General features: G+C 37.0%; 1 pseudogene; it reads left to right on the forward strand.

Annotated features, from left to right (window-relative positions):
- Positions 1 to 4,646: 4,646 nt before the first annotated feature.
- Positions 4,647 to 5,779, forward strand: LOC141519163 (protein FAM50A pseudogene; annotated as a pseudogene).
- Positions 5,780 to 26,275: the final 20,496 nt, after the last annotated feature.

Here is a 26,275-nt window from a genome sequence, read left to right on the forward strand (position 1 = left end):
ACAGTCAGAGGAGACAGACAGAGAGAGAGACAGAGACAGAAACAGAAACCGAGACAGAGGAGATAGAGACAGAGACAGAGACAGAGGAGACAGAGACAGAGAAAGAGAGAGAAGAGTGAGTCTTTATGACTTCCCTCCTAGTGTTCTATTTTTTTGGGTGCTGAGGAGTTGCAAGAAACTACCTTTCAAAATAACGTAAGAAACTACCTTTCAAAATAACGTCATGCCTAGACAAATTTCCTCATCTGCTCCTGGAATCATAATAGTAACAATAACAAAAAGAACTAAGTTTACATAGCACCTCCTATATGCTAGATGTATGCTCAGTACTTTATAATTATTATCTTAGTTGATCCTCACAATAACTTTGGAAAGGAGGTATTATTATTATTCCTAATTTACAGTTGAGGAAACTGATCCAAATAGAGGTTAAGTGACTTTTCCAGGGTCACACTGCTAGGAAGTCTGAGGCTGGATTTGAACTCAGGTCTTCCTAGCTCCAGACCTGGATATTTGATCTACTGTACCACACAGTTAAATGCAACTACTCAGTTTGAAACTTCCAAAGCACCTTCTAATGAGGGCAGAATATCACATCAGGAGGCATCAAGGACAATACTTATGTAATAAACTCCATGGTATATTCAAGTTATTCTATTTTAGTGTAAGTTTGTTATAAGAATATTATTAGAAATCACATTTCCCAGGGTGAGGAGATGCAGTAGAAAGGATCTCAAGTCTCTCTAGTGAGTTAAACAAAAGGAAAATGCTCTCAATCTTGATAAGAAAGTATTTATCATACATACACATAGACACACACATTATCATCCACTATAGTTTATCTTTTGGAGATGTCATAGTTTCATTGTACAGAATCCTTCTTTATTATGGGATTCATATTAGATTAGAATCTTATCTTTTTTGTGTTTGATGAAGCCTTATAGACCCTTTCTCAGAATGTTTTTTAAATTCATAAAATAAAACCCATAAGATTACAAAGAAAATCAAATATACTGAAATATAGTTATCGACTATTTTTTAAAAGTTCACAGACCCTAAGTTAAGAAGGCCTCCATTATGTTAGATGGATACCAAAAAAAAGTTTCTTGGAGGGAAATGAACAAAAGATTGAGAGAATGGCTGTTATTTGCATTGGCAAGATGAGTACCCACACTTAGATCACAAATTCATTGAATTATTCAAATTTCAAAGATTTCAAATTGTCTTGGCTCATCTTATTTTATAACAATTTCTAAGCACCAAACAAATAAAGACTTTGAGTACTGTCCTCTTCAGTTAAATGTAATAGTGAATAGAGTAGACTTGGAGTTGAAAGATCTGAGTTCAAATTTAGCCTAAGAGACTAATTAAATGTATGACCCCAAGTAAGTCACTTTCCCCTCTCTCTGGTTCAATTTCCTTATCTCAAACTAGAAATAAGAATAGCATTTACCTCCAAGGAATGTTGTGAGGATAAATTGAGATAATATTTAAAAAAGAACTTTGAAACCTTAAAGCACTATGTACATGCTACCTATTATTATTCTATTAATTGGGATTTTTTTAGGTTGTTTTTTTTTTTGCAAGGCAAATGGGGTTAAGTGGCATCCCCAAGGCCACACAGCTAAGTAATTATTAAGTGTCTGAGGCTGGATTTGAACTCAGGTACTCCTGATTCCAGGGCCAGTGCTCTCTATCCACTGCACCACCTAGCCACCCCTATTATATTTATTGTTATTACTCACCCAGACACCTCCTAGTTCAGACTCTCATCACCTCTAGCCTGAACTATTACAATAGCCTTCTTTCTCATTCATTTTTCTGTCCCAAATTTCTTCCAACACTAATGTATGTTCCGTTTATCTGCCCAAGTAGTTTTTCTAAAGAATATTCACTTTTGGGGCGGCTAGGTGGCATAGTGGATAAAGCACCGGCCTTGGAGTCACGAGTACCTGGGTTCAAATCCAGTCTCAGACACTTACTAATTACCTAGCTGTGTGGCCTTGGGCAAGCCACTTAACCCGATTTGCCTTGCAAAAACCTTTAAAAAAAAAGAATATTCACTTTCACTTGCATAATGCTGAGTGGAATGAGCAGAACCAGAATATTGTTCACATGAACAGCAATATTGTGTGATAATGAACTGTGATGGACTTGCTCATCTCAGGAGTACAATAATCAAAGACAATTCTAAAGGACTTGTGATGGAAAATGTCATCCACATTCAGAGAAGGAATTATGGAGTCTGAATGCAAACCAAAGCTTGCTATTTTTAATTTTTAAAATTTGTTTTATGCAGTATGATTTTTTCCCCTCTCATTTTTTCTTTTTGATTTGATTCTTCTTTTGCAACATGATTAATATAGATATATGTTTAACATAGTTACACATGTATAACCTAAACTCTCTGTCAAGGGGAGCAGGAGGGAATTGAGGGAAGGAGAAAAATGTGGGACTCAAAATCTTACAAAAATGATTGTATGCAGTTGGAAAAATAGATTAAAAATAATTTTTACTTTCTAAATAATAGCACCTCTTGTGTGTGTGTGTGTGTGTGTGTGTGTGTGTGTGTGTGTTTGTGTGTGTGTGTGTGTGTGTGTGTGTGTGTGTGTGTGGCCTCAAAGAAGGGGAAATAGAAGGGATATCTATCAGTTAGGGCATAACTGAACAAGTAGTGGTTTATGGTTATGATAGAATACTATTGTGCTATAAGAAATGAAAAATAGGATACTTTCAGAAAAAAATGGAAATATTTACATAAACTGATGCAAATCTAAGTGTGCAGAACCAGGAAAACATTGTACACAGGAACAGCAATATAGTGTGATAATCAATTTGATAGACTTATCTATTCTCAGCAATACAATGATCAAAGACAATTCTGAAGGAATGAGAATGAAAAATATTATCTACCTCCAGAGAAAGAACTGATGGAATCTGAATGCAGAATAAAGCACATTTTTTACTATTTTATTTTTCTTATTGTTTTTTGTCTATTCAATATGACTAATGTGGTAATATGTTTTGCACAACTATACATGTATAACAAATCAAATTGCTTGCCTTCTCAATGAGGGGGCAAGGGCATAGAAAGAAAGCAGAAGATAACTGGAACTCAAAACTTTAAAAAACAAATGTTAAACATTTTTTACATACAATTGCAAAAATTAAATATTAAAAAAATAAAGAATAGTTCTGAATAATAGGTCTTCTTTGTGTATTTTAAAGTGCAGAGTATTAGGACAGACTCTTTTAAATAGTCACAGAGCTTGTCCAGGAGGCTCTAAAATGTTCCAGTACTTAATTAAAAAAACAGAGTGAGAATGCTAAACAAGATATGAATGATACAAATATATCAATCAGTTCATTAATCAATCAACAAACACTTGTTCAGCCCTTATGATATACCAGGTTCTGTATTAGGAGCAATAGATATAAAGGTATGTCATGTGCTATTTTCATATGTGTTAAAGTCCTTTCTAAAATATGGTGTCCATAATTAATACACACACTCCAGAGTAACACAACCATAGTGATTCAGCATTTTGTCTCAAACTTTGAATGTAGGAATATCTTCAGTAAAGAATGTGATTCCAAAATAAATAAATAAAAGAATATGATTCCATTTTGTTGAAGATTTTCCATGTAATTAAAGGGATTTAACTTTAAAATAAAAGCAAGTTTATCTTTTAAAAATATTTCAGGTTAATATCCTACCTAATACATTTTGCACTATTGATGCTGAAAACACATATTGATTTTTTTGCCTTGCTGATGGATGAGCAAACGCTTATCTGCAACTCCTAGAATTTGTGTCAATTATTTCAATACCTTTGTAATAATCAATTATAATAATTACTCTGTATACCTTAACCTAAAGCCATATAATGGCCTCTAAGATCCCCTGCTCTTTGGGGTTCCCTCTTCTTTGATCTTAAGGAGGTTATTTTAGACAAAAATGAGTATAATTACATCACTTCTGAGCTCCAGTCAGGAAAATCCCTAAAGGGATTTGGAAAAAGGTTTGACTCCTACCTTAATTTACATTTATATCTATCCCCCTTTCTCAGTCACAGATCTCAATCTTTCTTCCTCCTTTCACTGGTTGCCTCTGGGTTACTGGTTTTTGTAAACTCAATTCTTTATAATGTCACTCCTTTTCCTCCACTTCCAGGCCCTCATAATCTCCATCCAGGTCTAAAACAACTTCTTTTTTATACAAGCTCCTAAGGGCATACCTATTTCTCACAAAATGACTTGGTTCTTGTTCACACTTAGTTCTGATCATTGACACAATCAAGAAGTGTTCTCACATAACACATGTAATTAATTTTAAGTGGGGTGGAGTAATCATTGAAGCATTCTCCTTCCAACCCCATGCCTGATGGATCTATAATTCATCAGCATAACTAATTCCTATTTCCAATTTAGTAGATAACCTTTGAGAGCTACCATGGCCAATAAATGAGTCCTCCAGCAACCTGGAAGCCTCCTGAGATTTTTTGAATCTGTGCAGGCTGGTCCCTGGCTAATGGAGCAGCCTAGCAGAATGCTGGTGCAAGGTGGACATTTAAGGACTTTTTCCTCTGCTCCCTGGCCCTGGATGCCACCATCCACCACTACCATGGGTTCTGCCAGACCATACCATGCATCTGATGAAGAAGCAGGAGAAGCAGTGGGAGCAAATGGAGCAGATGAAGAGTGAATAACTGAGAACACCACAAAGTCCAACACTGATGAGATTCTTAGCTCATTACGACACAATATAGGGTGAGCTCAAGTCTAGAACTGTGTGTCTTGTAACCCTGAATGGCATAATAAAATGTTTTGGCCTTCATTTCCAAAGAAGACCAGGAAATCAGGGAAGTGATGCTATGACAAGCACATGAATCAGATTTGAGTGAGAGGGGCTGTACTAAGTCACTAGCCTCACTTTCTTTTCCAGAGCCATCTGAGTACAGTGGCCAGATGTGAATCAGGATGACTGGAGATGGCCCTGGATGTGCAGCAATCAGAGTTAGGTGACTTGTCCAGACCAAGCTGGAAGCACTAGTGAAGGAGAGGGGAAAAGCAGCTGGCTAAAAAGGAACACTCCAAAGAACTTCAGCTTAAACTAGAGAAGCTTTGAGAAAGAAACACAAGAAGGAAGAGAAGTGGAAGATCTCTCTAGTCTATCCTTTACCTTGGATGAGGAAGAGGAGCCTGAGGAAGAAGAGGAAGATATGGATGAGAAAGATCTAGCACAGGAAGAGATCTCTTCAAAGAAGAGAAAATTAAGGAAGAACCCAGGTGTGGACAGAAGCTTTCTTGCTGATCAGCATCGAGAGGAACTTTGACATGAATGGGAGGCCAAGCAGAAGATCAAGAGTGAAAAAACTAAAATCATGTTTAGCTACTGGAATGACTCTAGACTCCAAAAGACTGTAAAGATGAAGAAGGGGAAACTCTGCAACAATTCCTGAAGAAGGTCCTGGAGATCTTTTGGAGAGATTTCAGTGAACTGAGCCAAGCAGGAGGGGAGTAACTCATTTACAGCATGGATTCTACTTCATCATCACCTTGCAAGACTTCATCATCACCAAAGCCAGTGGGAAGAGTGGCTCACTCTTGAACTCTGATGTCCATGATGATGTTCGGCTGCTCAGTAGCAAAGGGTGAGTCACATGCAGGAAAAGGGGTGCTAAGGAACAAGCATATTTTCCAGGTCAATGTCTGGGAGCCCTATGACCCAGAGAAAAAGTGGGATGAGTACATAATTGAGGCAAATAGGGTTAAATGACTTGACCGGAGTCACACAGCTAGTGGATGTCTCAAATTGGATTTGAAGTCTTCCTAATTCCCAGTTCAATGCTCTGACCAGCAAGCTGTCCAAGAAATGATAAGATTTGGCAGCAGATTGGATATATGGAATGAGATCTAGTGAAGAGATGAGGATATACCAAAGCTGCAAGCCTGGGTAATGTTACACTAAAATAAAGAAACCATGGATCAACTAGACAATAATTAAGCAATGGATCCCAATTGCTAGCAAATCAGAAGTGAGGCTCTCCATAGATCTTTGGTATTTATCAAGTTAAATATATAGTTTGGAGGGAAGAGAAACAAGATGAAAGGGTTGAAACACCTGTTTTCATATTGAAGGAGGGGATGGGGAAATAATCGGGAGACACTGAGGAGAGAGGAAAAAGGAATAAATGAATGAATAAATGAATAAATAAACAAACAAACAAATAAATAAATAAATAAATAAATGTTTGTTGGCTGGTTATCACCAAACCCATCTCAGAAGTCTTTCCAGCTTGATAGGATGTGCTGGAGTTTTTTCTCCTTTGATTTGTGTTCAAAAGCTCAGGGTCACCTCTGTGCTATGATATGTCATCTGAGAAGTACTTCAATGGAAGGGTGGAGTTAAATCACTTGCCGTTTTATTAGGAATAATAAAAACTGTCATTAAAAACTTTTTTAGGTTAAAAGCAAGATATCCATTTAAATGATGATAAATAGGATCTCACTGATTAGAATGTTAATTCTCAGTCAAAATGTCTAAATGGGTTGGGAGAGATGACTTGAGTCCTGTGAACTAAAATGTCAGTAATTAGGGGGACTTTTTTTAAATTAAAAAGGACTTTTTTCTACTCTTTCCTACCTCCTTCCACTTATACTGAAACAAATAACAAATTCCTTGTAATAAATCAGTTAGAATCAGAGTTAATAAACATTTAATAAACACCTACTATTGTTGCATCCCTGGGCTAAGCTCTGGAGATACAAAGAAAAGTATAAGACAGTCCCTCTCCTCAAGGAGTTCCCAATCTAATGGGAGAAATAACATACAAAAAGAATTTGAAATGTAAGACAGAGAGGGAAGGAGTGGTACTCACTCCAAAAGGCTTGATGAAGTCGTGAATCAGGATAAGAAATGATCAAGAGGGGTGAGTTTCTGACTTGATTTCATTTTTCAAAATGATTAGTTTCTGGAGATGATGAAAGTTGCTGGGTGGGAAATAAATGAACATAGTCAAGGAAAACAAATTAAAGGATGTTTTGAAAGTGAAGAGGTCTTGGTCATATTATAGCTTTGGTAAGACAATCCCGTTCATTTAGTTCAATGGCAATTGGGATAAAGATTTTAAAATATTTTTACCCCAGGCAGCCTTGCTGTTTGTTCTGGCTAAAAAAGATGATTGTCAGGGTACCACTCTGTCTAGTTTACCCCTGCTCTTTACAAATTAAAAATGATGTGGAAATCCCCGGCCAGAAAACCAGACCCTGTGAGGAGATTAACCTCCTCAAATACTTCAAATTAGAGAGCAGGATGTTTTTGTTGTTGTTGAATATTAAAAAATGCTAAATCATACAAAGGAGAGTCACTGGGGGCCATATAACATTCCGCAAGATTTTTTCTCTATTATTTGCAAAGTCTGTATGGCAGCAAGAATGTTTTGTTTAGAGGAATATATCATTCCTCCTTGTCAGCTCAAACTAGATGCTGGGCTGATTTGTTGACAACTTTTCTCAAGATAATAGACACATATTCCACACAGACAGCTGAATTAAGGAACTGAATTGATTCACAGGGGATTTTACGAAGTGGCTAATTGATGCCATTTGTGGGTAAAGGACATAAATATATTGTATCAATAATGCTGTCATCATTTAAAGCTGACTGGACAAAGGAAAAGGAAGAATGTTTTTGTGAACCAGACCCTACTTGCCTGGGCAGATCCAAGTGAAACTATGAAGTAGGCTATTTGTCTTTGGGTACTGCCTCTATTTCTCCCTTCTTTTAGGACCCTTTGTTGATATATTCATATGGATAGTCTTTGTCTCCTCCCAATCATAATGCATCGTATTCTGAATTTACCTTGACTTCCCATCAAAACTCAACTTCCCAAGTCCCATTCACTCTAGTAAATCAACCTACTAAAGGGATAGAATGAATGTGGCGTGTCTCTCCTGTACCATATCTCCATCAGGGCTTTCTGGATACCAGGCTTCATCCCAAAGGGATGAATGAGAATCTCAAGCCTTAAGATAGGAAACCAAGGAAAGTATTTCTGATGGGTCATACTTTGATATCTTCAAATTGTCTATGGAATGAATTCCAAACTCATTAGCCTAAAATACAAGGCTACCTTATCCAAAATGATCTTAAACTGCCCATCCAGGTTTATCTTCCCTCTGTCCCTCAGTGGACCCTTCACTGTCTCTAGAACATTGCATGTGAATTTCTTGATATTGTCCTTTTGCTACTGTAGTTTATCTGATAATAGATTTGAAGGGGAAGAGACATCTATTCCAACCCTCTCATTTTCTAATTGATAAAACTAGGATTCAGGGAGATAACAGAACTTGCCTTAATTCACAAGGTGATAAGCAGCAGAGACAGGTTTCAATCTAAGGCTTCTATCCAACTTTCCATTTCATCACACAGTATACAGTCCTATTTGCATTCTGCCTGTCCTCTAGGATCTCCTGCTTCAGAAAGTTTCCTCAATCCAGCCCAGACCCTAAGGACATTTTCCTCTTTCTCTCTTCTGAATACCAATAGTTTCTCACCAATTACACTCCTCTGTATTACTTTTGTTAATGCATGTCTTCTTTTATACAGGTTATCCTCTCTTCTCACTGCTTCAAAGTTCACCATGTTGTTTGATTGAAATTCCCTAGGAGGACTGGAGGGATTATAGATCTAGACCTGGAAAGAATTTTATAGATTATTTACCCCAATCCTCTCATTTGACTGATGAGGAAACAGGCCCAGAGCAGTTTGGTGATTTTGCCCAAGGTCATACAGGTAGGAAATGGCAGAGGTAAAATTTCAAATCCTACCTTAGCCTCTTGTCAACTTCTCTGTTTGCTTGGGGTCAAACAGACCTAAGGATTTTTCAACTCACAGGGATCGGTTTTTTTTTTTTCAAAACATGACTAAAGCATATTTATTTATAGGGATCAGTTTTAGCACCTCCTCATACCCCCAAGTTAGGAGGAACTAACTTCCTGTTCTACTCTTTCCCCTGGTTTTTTTCCTTCTCAGTAGCATCTTCCCAGGGGAGATTGGCATGACTTAATTGGCTTTCTGCACTTATCAACTTAGAATCATAGCACTTGGGAGTCAGAACGGACCTGGAAGATTGTTTTGGGCAGCCCTCTCATTTTACAGAGGAGGAAACTCCAACAGCCTGTTGCTATTAACAGAGGCTTCAATTTACAATCCAGGAATGCAGAGCATCTAAAAGGGGCCACTAATGCAATCCTGCTCCTCTACTGAATTGTATCCTCAGCTCTGTGTGTGTAGAGCCTGTATTCAGAGGCTCTCCTTAGTATCCTGGACTTAACAGAGACTCAATTTGTTTGTCTGTTGATTTACTTGGTATAATGCACACCCTGTTTTTATGTTTTTATTGACCACAATGATATGAGAGTAGGTGACCAACAGGAAGTTTCTACATCTACTATGTATGAGTCATGATTATTTGTAGTACAAATCTTTATATCTCTTATCTCGTCTCCTTTGGCCTTGTGATTTTATTTTCTTCTTGTCTAAATTTTAGGAAAGAACAACTGAACTGACATTTTAGGTCTAAACTTGAGGAGTCCTTTCTGGTTTACTGGGGATGAAAGTGGGTGGTGAGTAGAGGGTGGGGGAAGAGGTACCACATTCTTGTCTACTCAGGCGACCCCTCTGCTCTGCATGTAGACCAGGTCTAGTCCTGGGAGAACCTGATAAATAATGAGAGGTATTAGATAACTTTTTCCCATTCTCTCTGAGTCATTAAAACTTCTACCCTGATGACCCTTGGGACAATTTTACTTAGAGCTGCTTATTAGGTTATGGTTCATCTCTTGTGTTTCCTCAAAAAGAGAGGAGTAAAAGATATAATTAGGTATGGGGTAGGAGATTTATTCCTATATACAAAAAATGCTAAATATAAATGACTTATAAATATATCTTAAACAGAAAAAAGATGTGGTATCTTAACTTATAAATACTTACCTTATAAATTGACTCATTTGTCAATACATAAATCTCATCAGAGCACAAAGCATTTTGAAGGGTTATAATTTAACTTACATGTACTTAACTTACAAATTGACTCATAGATTGATGCACAAATGTCATCAGAACATAAAGCAGTTTGAAGGATTATAACTTAACTTATAAATTGGCTCATAGGCTGATACATAAATCTCATCAGAACATAAAGCAGTGTGAAAGTTTATTTTGCTAAACAGGTTTTTTACTTTTTGCCTCAGCTCTGTTCTATCCAAATGATTTCAGGCTCCCATTGATTAGTAAAATAGCCAGACTTAGGTCAGTCCTCTTGTTGGTGACTGTCCTCTAAGATGCAAAAGTTTCCCTTTTCATGAGCTGACCAATCCGAGTGACCCAAGTTTCTGGACCTCTCAGAGGCAACTAAGTGAGGCATGAGATTCATTGCTGGTATCTGGGGACAGGAAGACCCGAATTCAAAATACAGTCATATATAATAACTAGTTCTCTCTACCTCAGTATTCTTAACTGAAAAGGTAGATAATAATAGGACCTATTTCCCAGAGCTTGTGATCAAATGAGATAGTATTTGTAAAGAAGAGTATTCCTTTCTTTTTTCTCATAGTTTCACAAAGCTGCCTCCAAGCCTAGTTATCTTGGTACACTTACTTGCCTACAGAGTTGACTAGGCAGAGAATATGTTTTTGACACCATTTACACTTCAGGTCCTAAACCATAATGTCTACACTCTGGCACTCCACCTCTGGGGTCCTCTGGTTTCACAACTAGCAAGGGGATTCCTTTTCATTTCAAAGTATAAGCCCTTCAGAAATGAGTCACATATGGCTAGAAGGCTAGAAGGACCTTCATTCTCTAAACTAAGCTTCCACAAGGTCACAAGGAAGCAGCAATGTTGACTTATACTCCGTGGGATGCTATATAGGGATGCTACCACCAGGGGGAAGTAATTCCCCAGTCATTCTATGGACCAAAAAAAGGTTTCTCCCACTAGAATTTTTCATTTTCTAAGGTTCAAACAAATGATTCTAGATTAAAAAAATACAAGCTATTTTGAGGATAGGTCTTAGGGAGCATTACCAAGAGTGGGTGTAGATGTGTTTATGTTTAACAGAAGGTAGGCTTCCCTGAGCAAGAATTGAGCCTTTAAGAAAGATAAAACTTCTGAGAGCCAAAAAGCAGAAGTGAGTATATTCTAGACATGGAAGATAATGACTTGAAGGAACAGTGACAGTGGATGGAAGATCAAATATAGGAAACAGTGAGAAATCCTGTTTGGTGGGAGCATAGATTTGTGAAGGAAATTAATGAGAAATGAGGTTGGAAAAGAAGGTTGCATTCTGATTGAAGACCAAACTAAAGATCTCACCTTTTACTTTACAAGCCTTAAGTAAGCAGGGTTGTTCTGGAGCTGATTATTAAATTTTCAGTGTATTTCCACCTTGGAAATTTACAAACACTACAAATCAGGGTTTGATTTATTGTTTATTTGATTGTCTAGACTTAAGAAAGTAATGGAGAGGGGTGGCCAGGTGGTTCAATGGATAGAGCAACCGCCCTAAATTCGGGAGTACCTGAATTCAAATTTGGCCTCAGACACTTAATAATTGCCTAGCCGTGTGGCCTCGGGCAAGTCACTTAACCTCATTGTCTTGAAAAATCTAAAAAAAAAGTAATGGAGAAACTGCTAAAAATGTAGATTAAACTGAAAAGAGCAGTAGGCACATTTTTCATTTTCTACCATCTGATTGTTAAACATTCACTAGCACACCACTGGATGAAAGAAATATTGTGGAGTTAGAGCTAGGACTCTGGAATTAATTGAATTTGGAGAGAGAGTGGGGAAGAGAAGGAAGAGGGAAGAGTCTAGGATGACTCAACTAATTAGAGCAATGCCAATGTTTTGGGGAAAGACATGTGATGAAGTCAGTAAGCAAGTATTAAGTACCTACTATTTTCCAGGAGTTATGCTTAAGGAGGTGATTATCCTGGGCAGTGTGACATTTTCTTTACTTTTATAATATCTTTTCCTCATAATCCTTGAGGCAGACTGGTGCTGAACCCACTAAGACTAAAACTACCTAAATCTAGAAATAGATGTATATGGCCTTGGACAAGTGATTATCCAATCATAATTTACATTTGGACAATTTAATTTATGGCCTTGGACAAGAAATTGCCTCAGTTTCCTCAATTGTAAAAAAGGAGGGATGGGATACTACATGATCTCTATGACAATGGACCAAGAGTTGCAGATATTATTTTAGGATAACATAAAGGGGAGGGAAAAAAAGTACAATTATGACCTTTCCTACTAATCCCCACATTAGTAAATCACTTACTTTTTTTCAGCCTCACTTTCTTCATTTGTAAAATGGAAATCATAATAGTCCCACCCTCCAATGATTATGATGACAAAATGAGATAATATTATAATGGGAATTGCACTTCAAGTTTTAAATGCTAGCTATAATGATTATATTTTCTACTATTAATTGACTCTGAATTTATAGTTTGAAGTCAAAATTCCTTTCCAGTAGTTTATTTAAACTTTAGAAGGGTAATGTCAAAGTGCTCCTAGAAAGATTATCTTGCTGCAGTTATTGGTAGAGGGTAGGACTGGCTTACTCAATTGTCTTTTTAACTAGAGGGGCGCCTAGGTGGCACAGTGGATAAAGCACCAGCCCTGGAGTCAGGAGTACCTGGGTTCAAATCTGGTCTCAGACACTTAATAATTACCTAGCCTTGTGGCCTTAGGCAAGCCACTTAACCCCATTTGCCTTGCAAAAAAAAAAAAAAAAAGAAAGAAACTAGAGAGGGTTCTCACCGCCCCCCCCTCCCCACCTTCTGCACCATGGTCTTTCTCTTGTCCCTCCCCATTCTAGGTTGAAAGCTCTACTCTTCTTTGGTTGGACTAGCAGGAGGAGATGGGGCAAGGGTATTTAAGATGAGAGTAAATGTCCATCCTCTGAAGTTCAGTCCTCAGACTGGGCTTCTCCACACAGGCTACTTAGGGGTCACGACTCAGTAAACCATCAGTAAATGTGCAATTAACCTAAAAATTAAATAAAATAAAGCAACAAGAGAGAAGGACAATTGCCTTTCTAGTAATAAGAGTTCCTCCCCCTCACATAGTAGATGAATCTTCTGGACTCCAGGCTCAGTTCTCTATTCACTGCATAACTTAGCTTCCCATTACACAGAATAGAACATTTTAAAGAAAACTTTTAGTAAAATTTAAACTTATTATAGTGTTGGTTTTTTTTTTTTTTTTGGCAAAACATATGGGGTTAAATGGCTTGCCCAAGGCCACACAGCTAGGTAATTATTAAGTGTCTGAGGTCACATTTGAACTCAGGTCCTCCTGACTCCAAGGCCGGTGCTCTATCCACTGCACCACCTAGCTGCCCCTATTGTAGTGATCTTTTGAGAAAATCCTAAATATTTTATTTCATTGCATTTTTGTTGGGAATCATCTGTGTAGATGTACATTTTACTTTTGTTTTTGCTTTAAACCTAAAAGCTTGTGAGCTATTAGGGAAGTTCTGGCAACATTGGTGTTCATAACAACAACAATAATAACCAAAACTAACATTTATATGGAGTTTTAATGTTAGCAAAGTTATAATATCTTGTGATTCTCATTGAACAATACAAATTCAAAAATTTTATTTAATTAAATCTATCAAACATTGATCCATTACATTTGATGTTGATAGGACAAAGTCATTTAAATCTTAAATTTTTTTATGGAAATTTTCATCTATTGTAGTGAGTTTTTTTATATGAAATTCATTTATAATTCCACTTCAAATGCAGCATCTTAATTATTTAAAAATAACATTGTTTACTTCCTCTTGGTAATTTTACAGACATTTCTTTGTGAAGACTAAAAATCTTTTAAAAACAGACATCTAATCTTTCAGTGTTCTGAGAAAGATCAAGACAGGCCCATTCTTGCAAGGAAGAAGAGTCAGCCTATTTAATAGTGGTGATTTGAGGCCATACCAGCCCCGACGCATCTTCAACTAAGGGTTGCCAGAGTTTCTCTTTCCCTGACTTAGACCCAAAGACTCAATCATCAGAATTATTCCCTTAAAAAACAGGGTTGTGAAATCTCGGGTTCTAGTCCTACTTCTGTTGGTAGGTAGTTATGTGACCTTGGGCAAGTTAACTACACCTTTTTTGAATCTCTATTTTAGCTTTAAGTTTTTATGATCTATGATTTATAAGATTAAATATTATTTAGCCATAAAACCTCCATCATTAGAAGTTCCCTTAATGTTCCTACCCATTATTTCTCATATCCCAGTCTACTGTGTAGATAAGGGTAAGAATGTCTGACCTATTTCTTAGCAGTAGAGAAAAAGAAAGACATTTAAAGACAAACAATAGGGAAATCCTAACTGCCTTTTGCAATTGAAACATCCAAGACAAGACTGATAGACATATCCTTTGGTAAGTACAATACATGCTCTTAAATAATCTCAAGTCGATCCAAGCACTCTACAAATAAATATGAAAATTTACTTCTTTGGGAAAACTGGAAAGCTGCCTGACAGAAACAAGGTATAGACCTTTATCTTCTACTATTCTTCTACTATTTACCATAGATACATGACCTAGATGTGAAGAAAACTGTCATAAGTAAATCAGAAGAATATAGTGCTACCTGATAGAACCTATCAGATTAATGGCTAAAAAAGATTTATGAATAAACAAAATATAGAGAGCATTGTGAGATGTAAAATGGATAATTTCAATTACATTAAATTAAAAACATTTATATAGATACAACCAATGCAGCCAAAATTAGGACAGCAGAAAATTGGGGGGAAATTTTTAGAGAGTTTCTCAGATAAAAGCCTCATATATCAAATATATAAAGAACTGAGTCAAATTTATATGAATATGAATCATTTCCCAATTGATAAATGGTCAAAGACTATAACAAGCAGTTTTTAGAAGAAGCCAAAACTACAAAGTCATATTAAAAAATGCTTTAAATCATTATTGATCAGAGAAATGCAAATTAAAACAATTTTGAGGTACTATCTCATATCTATCAGATTTGCTGAAAGAATAGAAGGGAGAAAATGATAAATGTTGGAGGAATATGAAAAAATTACTAATACACTGTTGGTGGAATTATAAAATGATACAACCATTTTGGAGAACAATCTGAAATTATATACAAAGAGTTATAAAACTGTATACTCTTTCACCCAGTAATAACAAATTTAGATGTTTCTCAAGGTGATCAAGGAAAAGGAAATGATCCCATATGTTCTCTTTTTTGTGGTGGTAAAGAAGTAGAAATTGAGGGGATGCCCCTCAGCTGAGGAATGGCTGAATAAGCCAGGGTATATGATGGTGAAGGAATACTATTGTGATGTAAGAAATGATGAGCAGGTTGATTTTAGAAAAACTTGAAAAGACTTGCATGAAATAATGCAGAATGACATAAGCAGAAACAAGAGAATTTTGTATATAGTAATAGCATATTATTTGAAGAGTAACTGTGAATGACTAAGCTATTCTGAGTAATATGAATATTCAAATCAACTATGAAGAACTTATGAAGAAAAATACTATCTACCTGAAATATGAAAGGTTATATTGTCTGGTTTCATATATATGTATGTATGTATGTATATATATATATATATGTATGTATGTATATATATATATATATATTTATATGTAGGGTGTGTTCAAGGAAGAGTAGTACTTTGTTGTGAGGGCTGCTGAGACCTTTTCAGGGCTGCTTTCGACCTTTGATAACTCTCACCTAATTCTCACAATGTCTGAGTCACCTAACTCTCCTCTGTGACTCCAAGAAGCTGTAGCATACACAGTAGCCACACTATGGTAAACTGTTTTGGCAGGAGAGCTAAACCAGGTTGAGGGTAACGGAGGGCATCTCAAACTCATCCATGAGTACTGGGGTTGTCTACCCCAAGCATGTGAAGTCTTCCACTGGTAGAATAGCACTTGAGAACAATTTGTTCCAACAATTTGTTCCAATTTGTTCCAACTCGCTGAAGCAGGTGCCGTGGAGCACTTAGAACTTGGTTAGACATTGAAGAAGCCAAGATCATCCACCACATCTAAGGGCATCACCAATTGTGAGGGAGTTGCACTCTATGAGGAAGGCAGAATTGAAGCAGCTCAAAGGAAACATGACATTCATATATTTAGAGTACCCACTCCAGGTGTTCACATGGACTATTTGTGCCTGATCTAAACATTCCAAGTTCTTTTGGTCTTATCAGAGACAGGCAGACACACTGTAATTTGTCTCAAACATAGTGATGCCATTTTGGTCTTCTTCAATGATGAAGGACAAGACATGAACTGATATCTAGTCATATATATATATATATATATATATATATATATATATATACATACATATATATGTATATATGAAATATTGATCTCTAATGGGGTTGGGAGGGAAAGAAACAACTCAAAACTCAAAATGTAACAAAAAATAAAATAAATATATATTTTTAAATTATCATAAAGTTTGATTAGAACTAATCCTCTTAAGCTGGACTGACCCTCAAAGCCCTTAAAAAGGACTGACTCCTGGGAGGTTCAGAAAGTAGCAGCAGCTGCTTGGGAAAGCTGGATAGAAGTGAGATCATAAGCTGATATTTAACCAACAAATTACACATCCAGGGCCCTGAATGTCTACTCAAAACAGCTTAAAAAATTATTTATTTAGTATTTTATTTTTCCCGGTTTACATGTAAAAATAATTTTTAACATTCCTTTTTAATACTTTAAATTCTAAATTCTCTCCCTTCATCCCTCCCCACCTCCTTTCACTGAGGAAGCAAGCAATTTGCTATAGATTATAAATATGTGATCATGCAAAACATTTCCATAATAGTCATGTTATGAAAGAAAATGGACCCCCTAAAAAAGAAATATCAGGAAAAATATTAATTAATAAAAATTTTAAAAATGTTTCAATTTGTATTCAGACACCATTATCTCTTTCTCTGGTGATGGATAGCTAGAATTCTTTATTTTAAGTCCTTCAGAGTTACCTTTCATAAGTCATTCATAGCTGATCATCTTACAATATTGCTGTTACTTTGTATACAGTATATTTCCCATTGCATCTGCTCATGTAAGTCCAGGTTTTCCAGAGAGCACCTTGTTCATCATTTCTTATGTAGAATAGTATTCCATCATAATCACATACTCTGTTTGTTCAGTCATTCCCCAACTGATGAGTATCATCTCAATTTTCCAATTCTTCACCAGCAGAAAATATCCTTGTACATATAAATCCTTTTTCTTTTTTGTTTTTCATCTTTTGGGATGCAGACCTAGTAGCAGCATTGCTAGGTCAAGGGTAGTTATGGGGTTATTTTAGTCCTTTGGGCATAGTTCCAAATGGCAAAACAGCTTTTAAAGTCAAATTCAGTTGAGGGGGAAGAAGAAGAAACCTTGGGACACTGACCCATGTTGAAGATACAGAGATTCTGGCTATGGAGGATTCTGTGGAGTAAGCCTCATTCTGATAGCTTTCTAATTTAACTAATTAGGTTAAGTTACTAAATTCAGATTTTTCTAGTTGCTAAAAGCATATGTGATAGCAGCATCCCCTAAATTTTGGTTCCTTGGATTTAGAGTCCTTATTAGCCCTGCCCCCAGTAAGAGATTTGACCCCCAAGGACCCTCATATCCTCATCAGGCAGCAGGATTTTGACAGTGACACTGAGGGGTTTCACTGGATTGTTAGTTAATGAGGAGAAACAGATCAAAATTCAGTCTACTCCAAGTAGCAATTTGAGACTGTTTTATAGGATTTTTTTTTTTGGAGATCTCATTTGGATTTTGTCCAGGAAGAATCATTTACCTTTGTAGCTTGTCTTCTCTAGAAATTCTTCCTCATTCTAGAGAAGGACCGCCCTTCATTCCCCTCCCAGCTGTGCTTCCTCTTCTTCATTTTTTAAAATTAAGTGACTTGTCCAGGGTCATACAGTAGGCTTCAAGTGTCTTGAGTCTGAATCTGAACTCAGATCCTTCCCTCTAGGTCCAGTTACATAGCTGCCTTCCCAGTTGTGCTTCTAACTCTTTGACTTTACCATCATGCCTCAACTACCTTCTCACCTGGACTATGCTTCTGCCCTTGCATCCCCTTTTGCCCACTGGTAAGTTCCCCCAAGAATTGGAAGAATTTTGAAGGGCCCTCAGCCAGTCCTTTTTCATTTCTCTTCCAGTTCTATCTCTAAATCTCCAGGTTTTATCATTCTCCCTCACCTCCTTTTCCCTTTTATGTGTTGTATTTTCCCCTATAGAATGTATACTTCTTGTGGCAGAGACAGTCTTCTTGCTTCTATTTATATGCAGAGCCCCCTTAATAAATAATCATTGACTTGACTTCCTGATTTCTTGTGAGGAGAATGACATCTTAGAAAGACATTTAGGGGCTGCTAGGTGGTGCAGTGGATAGAGGACCATCCCTGAAGTCAGGAGGACCTGAGTTCAAATTCAACCTCAGACATTTAATAATTACCTAGCTGTGTGACCTTGGACAAGCCACGTAACCCCATTGCCTTGCAAAAAAAAGGGGGGGAAAGGAGAGACATTTACATGGTTACACTGTTTACTTTGTGGAGAAGTCCAATATGAATCATATTTAAAAACAAATAAAAAACCATCTCTAAATATTAACAAAGAACTGAGGACATGAGGTAAATATGAAGCAAGAGTTTAGATGTGATCTTGTTCTTGTTATAGGAGAAGTGATATGTTGTTGGCTGTAGTCTTAGTTTCCCATGGTAATGGATCTTATCTGATGGTTTTTTAAAAATGACTTTAGTTTCTCCTTTGGACAACTCAGTGAAAATAAGTTAAATTAAGTTATCGGCATGAACACATTAATCTTATTCTCATTTTTCTGGAAAGCTCTGGCTTATTGCAAATCACATCGAGCTGTTTAGGGCATTATTCCATTTTCCAGTCTTTTTTTGCTTTTCTGTCTCCTCTTTTGACATTTAAAGACCAAATTAATTTTTTTTACCCAGGAGACAGGGTTTAAGATTGCTTTATTTTTCTGAGAAACACTTGCCAATCATTCTTTTTGGCATATATCAAAATAATCTAATGCAGTGTTTCTGGGAAGAGGATACTAGAATACTGAAGCTTTCTCTGAGATGTCTGGAAGAGCTTCCCAACCCTGTCCTCATTTCACCTCTGCTTTTGGAGATGAGAATGGAAGTAGGGAATGGGAAATAGGATCCTTGAGGTTTCTTAAGATAACAGAAGAATATCCTGGGAAAGTGAATGACTTAGAGAGAAACTAAGGACTTCTATTGGTTTGTTTAAGGTTTTAGCAAGGGTCAGAAGGCATCTGGCCCAGTTTCAAGTAAGCTCATTCATTACTGGCTGAAGGCCCAAGTCACAAGCTCCAGAAATCATTAATACTTTGTTCCTTTTGGAAAATGGATGTGATTTTTGTAGTGAGCATGGTACATGTGACCTGACCTGACCCTCCAAATTCCAACTCCTTCTCTAACCTTCCCCTTTTTTAGGCTATGAAAGTGACTGTTTTGTTTTTTAATCTAAAATTTTTTTGGTATTGTTTTAACCTTTTACAAAAAAAAAGTATTGGTATGAATTAATTTTTTCATTTTAAATAGTTTTATAAACACTTCAGGTAGTAGTGAGTTTGCATATTTACATCAGTCAAGAACTCCAGTTATTATTTTTATTAATTATAATTATTGATTATTCTTAGCTACTTGTCAATATATTAGTCTAGAAATGAGGTGGTAAGTCCTAAATAGAAACAATGACCACAAACAGTACCTAGAAAAGACAATCCTTGCATTTCCCACTATATTCTCATCACTGGGTCTGGCACATTGGGAATAGCAGTCTTTAAGTCAGTCAATTATCATTTTTAAGTGCCTACTATGTGCAAGTCACTGTTATACACATTTCTGAAAGATGTATAAACCTAGTGAAGGAGACAGTGAGAGCTACACACAATTTAATATTTTTTTCCTTTTTCTTTTTTTTTGTTTTTTTTTTGCAAGGCAAATGGAGTTAAGTGATTTGCCCGAGGTCACACAGCTAAGTAATTATTAAGTGTCTGGGGTTGGATTTGAATTCAGGTTCTCCTGACTCCAGGGATGTTGCTCTATCCACTGCGCCACCTAGCCACCCCACAATTTAATATTCTTGAGTTGAATTCCAGACCTGGAGTCAGGAAGACTTGAGATATACATGACCTGGGCAAGTCATTTAACCTCTGTTTCAGTTTCCTCAACTGTTAAATAGGAATAATAACAGCATTTACCTCCCAAGGCTATTGTAAGGATCAAATAATATTTTTAAAGTACTTAGGACAGAATGATATTTCATAAATGCTCATTTCCTTCCTTTGTTCCTTTCTTAGTCTTTGTCACTTCCCTCCTTTCTCTTCCTTCTCTCCTATCCTTTCCCCATTCCTTTTCCCTTTCTTCCTTTTTTCCCTCTTTGCTCCCTTCCTTCCTCTTTCCTCCCTTTTGTCTTTTCCCTCTTTTCTCTTCCTTCTCTTACCCTCTCTCCACTCCTCTTTCATTCCTTTCCTCCCCTCCCCTCCCCTTCTTTACTTTCTCCCTTCCTCCTTTCTCTCCTTCTCCCTTTTTAGAACTTTCAAAGAGAGAGAGAGAGAGAGAGAGAGAGAGAGAGAGAGAGAGAGAGAGAGAGATTGACCTTGACTGGCACAATGATAGTTGTGAGAAGTGGTTATTTCTCACTGACAGTCTATTTCCAAGGAAAGAGTTGGGAAAATCATGAAAAGTAGACCCAAAACACCCATCTGGGGCCATTTAGTCCCAGGGTAAATAACCTTATACAACTCAATAGACCACAGTACATAACTCGATTACTCCACAGTAATAATTGATCATTATGATAACTCTGGGTTATAAAGAAAAGCTTGAAATATGCTTAGTCTATTTCTTTGAGAAGGGAGGAAAGTCTGTTATATATGTTAGAAAAAGATAAAATAAGAAAAAAAATTTTCATTTAAATATCCAAACTCAAATTTTCATATTTAGCAACCTAAAAAGATTCAACCATCTTTTTTTTGCACCTCTATTGCAAAACATTTTGTTTTATCACTTATCTATTTTTACCATTATTGGATGATAAGATTCATCAATCAATTGGGAACAATGCCTTATCCTGCCTTTTCTTTATCTTTTTTTTTTTGCAAGGCAATGGGGTTAAGTGGCTTGCCCAAGGCCACACAGCTAGGTAATTATTAAGTGTCTGAGGCCTGACTTGAACTCAGGTACTCCTGACCCCAGGGTCGATGCTCTATCCACTGTACCACCTAGCCCTCCCCCTTTTCTTTATCTTTACAAATACTCATAACAGAATAAGCACTGACTAAGGAAATGGGGAATAAATGAATTACAGGGGTTTCTGCAAATGAAATACCTCCTTTACCAGCTCTTATAGTGAACAAGAATGATTTACACTGAATGTTTATTCCAAATAATTTGTTTTACCATACTTTGTAGCTATTTTTATTAGAATCAGTATTGGGGAAAAATCATGAGATATCACATTCACTGGTTTTTAAAAATCCAAGCATCAGGGCAGCTAGATGGTACGATAGAGCACCGGCCCTGGAGTCAGGAGTACCTGAGTTTAAATATGGTCTCAGACACTTAATAATTACCTAGCTGTGTGGCCTTGGGCAAGCCACTTAACCCCATTTGCCTTGCAAAAACCTAAAAAAAATTCAAGTATCAAATTATGATATCCACAGCAATTATCTTTTCATTCTTTAATTTTCATTTAGATTTTATTTCATTTATGTATTTATTTAGATTGTTTTTGTCTGATGATTGGTTCTAAATAAAACCTCAGCATGGACGCTTTCTTGTCATTCCTTCTGATTTCCTGGATGTTACGCCTCCATAGCTTGCGCTAAGCATTAGCTATAGCCAAATAGCAGTGGATCTCAGGAGGAGAAGCTATTCACTGGGCAGGGTGGTTATCCCAGCCCTTGTTTCCATTCTCTAATGTGGTTCTCAGCAGGAGCCTTGCCAGGCTGCATCCCGGCTCCTCCTCTCCTTACCCCCAAGGTCCTCTTTGTGTCCACTTTGCAGGGATGGTGAGCCTTGCCTTGTGAACTTGTAGCCAGCTCACCTGATCCCATTTCCTCCGATGTGTCAACTCAGCCATAACGGGCTTTGAGCATCTGACCTTTCCTTAACCCCAGTAACACTCACACAACTACACATAACAATATATACAGTTTCTTTTCATTTATCAAAGGCAGGGATTCCTTGGGGAATAAGGATTTGACAGCTCCAGTTACAAGATAATTGTGATCCTTAAAAAGAGAGAGAGGGAGAGAGATGAGACAGATGGTATACACTGGAGACATGTGGAAGTTTTTTTGAAAAATAGCTTCAGAAATTCAGTCGAGGAGAGTGACAGGAAGCTATGCAAATCATTCTTTTTTTTTTAACATAAAATATCGCAGAGCACAAGGAAATTATTGTAATCTCTGGGCTCTGGGCAAGTGATTTCTGATTGATAGGCTGCAGAATACTAAAGACTGATAATTACCTACTTTCTGGTTTTGGCGGGGAATTTCTAACCACTCATTCTAAACTATGTGGGAACATTATTTTTTTTTTCTCTGAGATTGTGATGGCAGCAACATGTTTTTTTTACATGGTTGGATTCAGGCTTAATATTATAGCATTCACCATAAACACCAATTTAGTTAAACTTTTCAGGATTGTTCTATATAGTCACATAACAATTTACATGTGTGAATGCTTCATAAGAACTTTACTGGCTGATTGTTCCTTGGCATTGCTCAAATCTTATTTAGGAAGATGATGAAACTGTACTTTGATTCTCTTTTGTGTGTGTGTGTGTACGTGTTTTCAAATCTGCTCTTTTAAATTGGGTCAGAATGGAACTTTAACAACATTTTGCTATTTTCCCACATCATGAAAAGGAATGTCTTTTCCGCCTTTCCTTCTCATTTCTTATCTGACCCTCCAACATACATCTCCCACAATGGACAACTTGCATCAGAAATTCTAAGAAACAGCATGGGTTGTAAATTGTTACAAGGCAACTCCTAGTTGAAAAAGAAACTATCTTCGCCCTCCCCCTCCTCCCCTCCCTCTCTTTAAAATAGTAAGGAAAAGTGATTGTAGAGACAAAGCGGAAGTCAAATGTTGGATTTAGTCCAGCACAGTCAAAGATGGCGGGATTATTGCCTCATATGATGATAATTATACTTAACAGGATGAATAAAAACACATTTTAGAGGCAGGAAGGAGGAGAGATGAAGGGCTAGTGAGAATGAAAGGCTAAAAGAAAATTTAATGGGATTCTAATATATGAAGGGTGTGGGTATTCATTTGCCACAAAGGTGTGTTGGGGTGTGATCAAGTTGACCAATGCCTTCATCTTCTGCCCAAGGCTATAATGAACGGAAAACTGGGTTATGAGTTTGGGAAGCTGAGCAAAATACATGCAGATGTTTTGCTTGTACTTTCTGGCTGGCTTGGTTAATGACAGCAAAGAATTTCCCCTCCAAGTTGGATCCCAAAAGAAATTTGAAAATGAATAGACAATTTTTAGTTTATAAAAGAGAATTGTCCAGGAGGATGAAGGAATCTAATTTCCTGAAATAATTGGATAGATTGCTATTTAACTATTCCAGTTAGGAAGAAGGAAAGAAGGAAGGAAGGAGGGAGGGAAGGAAAGAAGCATTTATTAGTACCTATTAATGTACTGTGCTGAGCACTATTCAAATATTATCTCATTTAGTCCTCTTACCAACTTTGCTGGGTGGGTGAGGGAGAGGGCTATTATTATTCCCATTTTACAGATAAGGAAGCTGAGGTAGATAGTGGGTTTTGTTTTGTTTTAGCTTCTGGCCCAGAGTTGCTGCTAGTTAGGATCTGAGGCCAAATTTGAATTCAAATGTTCTTGACTCTAGTCCCAGTGCTCTATCCAGGGTACCACCCGAGTTTAAGGCAAAATCTGGCTGGTTGGACTAATGGATGGGATCAGAAAAGGTTTGTGAATTTTATGTTTTTTAAGGGTCCCACCCCTCTGGCCAGAGGGAGAGATAAGTAAAGGTATGCTTCAGAACAGGCCAGGATTGAAGCAAAAGACCACTATATTTTGGGGGGGCCCAGTTTTCTTATTTTTAAAGAAGGGGTTAGACTTAAAAGACCTTTCCAGCTTTGAATCCTAGGATTTTTACAAGTTTATTTGGAGAAAGAGTCTATAATTTTACACTGAAATTTTAAGATCTTTGTTTGAACTTTTAAAATCATATTTGAATTGGGTAGCAGAAATATTTTAAATAAGAAGAGAAAAGCTTAACCTTCCCTTCTTTACTTTCTTGATATGATGAATGATTCAATCCAATATATCCGTCCTTAGGGGAACTCTGTGACCTTTGAATGTTTGCACTAAGGCTTAAGTTGGACTTATGTGAGATAAGACCCCAGGGGTCAGGGTCCAATATTCATATTAATTAATTATTAGATAGTAAATTCCTTGAGGTTATAAACTAGATCTTTTTTTGTTGTTGTCATTTAATTCTCAGGAGCTAGCCCATAGATACTTAATAAATATTTGCTGAATTGAATTGATTTCTTCCCTACTATACTTTCTTAAGAATCCTGATCCATTTTCAAGACCAGATGGGAAAATCTTTTTTAATGTGTCTCAAAAGAATATTATTCCTTCCTCCAGGTTTCTTTCTAGGTGAATAGGAGTTTTCAGGGGATGCCTACAAATATTTTTGTTTAGAAATCCTTCAAACTTTTGGGTTTGATCTTTCCTACCTTCCCAGTATTAATGGAAATAAGTTCCCTGGATTTCCCTGACAATAACTTCTGGGTGTCTGCTCACCTATAGTGATTAAAGAGAAATAACTTTATGCAAGAGTCTTCCAGAACCCCTAGAAATCACTTGTTTGGTTAAATAAGTGTAACCCTTGCATTAAATATTCCTACTTGACTCAAAGCCTATTATCCCTTTAGAGACTTATCACTCCTTCCACTCATTTGCCTCCAGTAGGTTGTAAAGAGGAACACCTTCTCTGAGGATGGCCATCAGCTTCCCTTAAAATACTCAGGCTCACAAAGCATCAAATTTAGAACATATTTCATCTCCTGCCATGATTTTTTATTTAGCAGTTCCTAGTTTTGACCAGGAGATGGAACCAGCTCCTCAGAATCCAGAAGAGGGGAGGGGGCTAATTCTGTCAAAGCTCTTCACACCAGGGCCCCAAATGGTTTCAGGCTATTTATTTTTTCTGTTCTTTTAACACTGGGGTCCCACAGCTCCACCTTTCAAACTGAAGGCTTCTTTAAATGTTATGGAAATTGCTTTCTATTTGCTCAGCTCAATAATTCCCCAAACCTCCCCCACCTCACCTCACATTTCCCCTTACCATCCCCTTCCATCAGAGCTGCAGGGCTAGTTGCTTAATATCTTCCCTGGAATTTCAAAGGTTTGGAAGTACATCCATTCCCTTTCCCTATAGGTCTCCCTATTACTTATCTTTCTCTAGGGAGGTTGGGCAGATCTCAACAAGGCCATGAAAATTTAATCCAATGTAAATCTACTGCAAGTGACTGTGACTCACAAGTTTAGAGAAAAGGATGGGAACAACCCCTTGTAGAGACACAGGAAAAGGTAAAGGGAATATCATTTATTAAGCACCTACTATGTACTAGTCCTGTGCAAAGTGCTTTACAACTGTATCCTTTGATCTTCACAATAATTCTATGAGGTAGGTGCTGATATTATTCCCATTTTACAGATTTGAATCTCTGATCCACCTAACTGCCCCAAGTATATGAAAGACTGAAAAACTTTCTAAGGATGGATGCTCATAATCCAGTTCTGCCTTACCAAACATCCTTACTTTCCATTCTTACCCAAACTATGTTCCATCTAGCGAAGCCCCCACAGTTCAATTAAACAAACATTTATAAATATTTACCACTGTACACTACAGCAGCTACTGGGGACGCCAAGCTAAAACATATATTACCAATCTTATCTCAAGGATTTTGGGATGTAGTAGTGATGTCTTTGTGAGATTTAGACTTGGAAAGGACTTTAGATTCTTGGTCATTCTTTGTATGCTGGTAAATGTTTTAACAACTATTCCTACCACCACCACCTCTCCTTACTCCTCCCAAAATATCCACATGCACACTTTTAACTTTTACCTGCATTATC

The sequence above is a fragment of the Macrotis lagotis genome, chromosome 3, assembly GCF_037893015.1.
Source record: "Macrotis lagotis isolate mMagLag1 chromosome 3, bilby.v1.9.chrom.fasta, whole genome shotgun sequence".
NCBI lineage: Eukaryota > Metazoa > Chordata > Mammalia > Peramelemorphia > Peramelidae > Macrotis > Macrotis lagotis.